This window comes from Chlorocebus sabaeus, chromosome 11 (genome assembly GCF_047675955.1).
Source record: "Chlorocebus sabaeus isolate Y175 chromosome 11, mChlSab1.0.hap1, whole genome shotgun sequence".
NCBI lineage: Eukaryota > Metazoa > Chordata > Mammalia > Primates > Cercopithecidae > Chlorocebus > Chlorocebus sabaeus.
In genome coordinates this window covers 102,653,926-102,656,664 of record NC_132914.1, presented here as the reverse complement: position 1 = coordinate 102,656,664, position 2,739 = coordinate 102,653,926, and the positions used below count along the sequence as shown (strand labels likewise).

General features: G+C 44.4%; 1 pseudogene; it reads left to right on the top strand.

Annotated features, from left to right (window-relative positions):
- Positions 1 to 844: 844 nt before the first annotated feature.
- Positions 845 to 1,959, top strand: LOC103239015 (kallikrein-13 pseudogene; annotated as a pseudogene).
- The last annotated feature ends 780 nt before the right edge of the window (positions 1,960 to 2,739 follow it).

The following is a 2,739-nucleotide window of genomic DNA, read 5'->3' as shown; positions in this document are numbered from 1 at the left end:
ACTCATTCTCTCTCTCTCTCTGTCTTTCTCTCGCTATCAAGACTCACCATTGCTTGCAGTGCTTCATATGTAGTGAGTATTCAAATATTGTGGATGGATGGATGAAAGGATGCCTTGATGGATGAAAGGAATGGGCTAATTTGAGGCAAAATTCATACTCATCCTTCTACAATGTTATAAAATGTAATGGAGAGGTGTTGTTTAGTTTGTTTTAACATTGTTTGGCTTATAAAGCAATTTTGCCATATTAGTACTCAGAATACTCTGTATATGTATCATATATTCCCCTCACATCACAGATGAGGAACCCAATCCTTGGAGAGGCTAACTAACTTGTCCAAGGACATACAGCTAATGGGGGAAGGGTAGAAATCCAACCCAGGTTCATGGTTCTAGACACTTTCAACATCATTCCCTTCTACTTTGCTCACTCTTCTGCTCTATTTAAGTTGATCTCTTTCCATTCTCTAAATAGGCAACAAATAACCCTATTCTTGCTTCCAGATATTTTCTCAAGCCATCCCTTTAGCAAGGAATGTCTTCACATTTCTCCATTGCATCATAATCCCAATGGTTGTCATTTTCTGAGCACTTACTACATGTTGAGGGAAGAGAAAGAATTTAGATGATGGTACACTGGCTCTTAAATATTTTGGCCTATGAGTGACATGCATTGGTGTCATTCACATTTCATTGGTTAGAACTAATCTGTGGCACACCTGAGTACAAAGTGGCTGGGAAACAAAGTTATCCCATATGCCCAGGAAGGAGAGTAGAACCAGACAAGAGAGAGCACTAGAAGGCCCTGTAAAGAAGCCAAAGGCAATGTTTGCCTTATTAACTGGAACTCATGATGGACAAACTGGGGAGACGGAAAAAGGAACATTGAGCTTCAGAGACGCAAGAGTAGGTCCCCTATAGGCAAAACATTGCACGCCAAGAAAGTGAGCTATGACTTGGTGACTAACACAGGAAATCAGTGTTCCATAGTTGATACTCCATCTCAGGACAGGACTCTAGTTCTCAGACAGGGGATCAGAAGTCAGTACTGGGGCATTGCTTCTTTGGGTCATCCTACCAGTGAATGTGACTTTAAAATGCCAAGGCTCCCTCCTGATCCTGGAGCCATGTGGCCCCTGGCCCTAGTGATCGCATCCCTGACCGCGGCCTTGTCAGGAGGTATCTCGTAGGAGTCTTCCAAGGTTCTCAACACCAATGGGACCAATGGGTTTCTCCCAGGTGGCTACACCTGCTTCCTCTACTCTTAGCCCTGGCAGGCAGCCCTACTAGTGCAAGGGGGCTACTCTGTGGAGGAGTCCTGGTCCACCCCAAATGGGTCCTCACTACCGCACACTGTCTGAACGATGGGCTCAAAGTTTACCTAGGCAAGCATGCCCTAGGGCGTGTGGAAGCTGGTGAGCAGGTGAGGGAAGTTGTCCACTCTATCCCCCACCTTGCATACCGGAGAAGCCCCACCCACTCAAACCACGACCATGACATCATGCTTCTGGAGCTGCAGTCCCTGGTCCAGCTCACAGGCTACATCCAAACCCTGCCCCTTTCCCACAACAACTGCCTAACCCCTGGCACCACCTGTCGGGTGTCTGGCTGGGGCACCACCACCAGCCCCCAGGTGAATTACCCCAAAACTCTACAATGTGCCAACATCCAACTTGGCTCAGATGAGGAGTGTCATCAAATCCACCCAGGAAAGATCACTGACAACATGTTGTGTGCCAGCACAAAAGAGGGTGGCAAAGACTCCCGTGAGGGTGACTCTGGGGGCCCCCCGGTCTGTAATAGAACACTGTATGGCATCATCTCCTGGGGAGACTTCCCATGTGGGCAGCCTGATCAGCCTGGTGTCTACACCATGTCTCAAGATGCGTCCTGTGGATCCGTGAAACAGTCCGAAAATATGAAACCCAGCAGCAAAAATGGTTGAAGGGCCCACAATAAAAGTTGAGAAATGTAAAAAAAAAAAAAAAAAAAAAAAAATGCCTAGGCTCCTCATGAAAGCTTATCTACACAGTCATACAGGATAACAGGACTGTGTGATGGCAACTCAAGTAGATACCAAACCTGAGTCCTGGGACAGGTATATTTCTCCATCACTAGTGCACATACACACCCATGCACACGCACACAAACACACACACACACACCAGACAACAGAAGGCAGGATTTATATATTCTGCCCCTAGCTCTCTTGCCTGGAGAACTCAACTGAGGCACCCATTGGAAGAAACCTCACCTCTTGAGAAGTAAAATGCTCAAAGAGTTCATCAGTCAAGGTGATAGCAACCATTACAGACATCCAATAGTATTTGTTAACAACGCTGTTAGTGGTGATGACCTTGATCACAATATCTCTGATCTTAAATTTAACTTTGATATACACACAGAGGATAAAACTATCTCTCTACCAAAAGCCCACTAGTGTCATCAAGCAGACAGAATATGAGTCTGGCCAACCCTGAAGAACCTCCATGTGCCAATTCTTAGGACTATACAGATAAACTATTTTGAGATTTTGCTTGAATATCTGGAAACAGAATATTTTCAAAATAACTGATTTTAACTGAATTAAACTAAATGGTTCTAAACTATTCTGTGTGTGCAGATACAATATGTTGTGCCCACCAAAAGGACAATAATTTGGCAATTTCTATCTTGAGTCAAGTAATTCATTCGTAATTAATTAATACTAATATAATTTGTAATATTGATAAAGCCAAT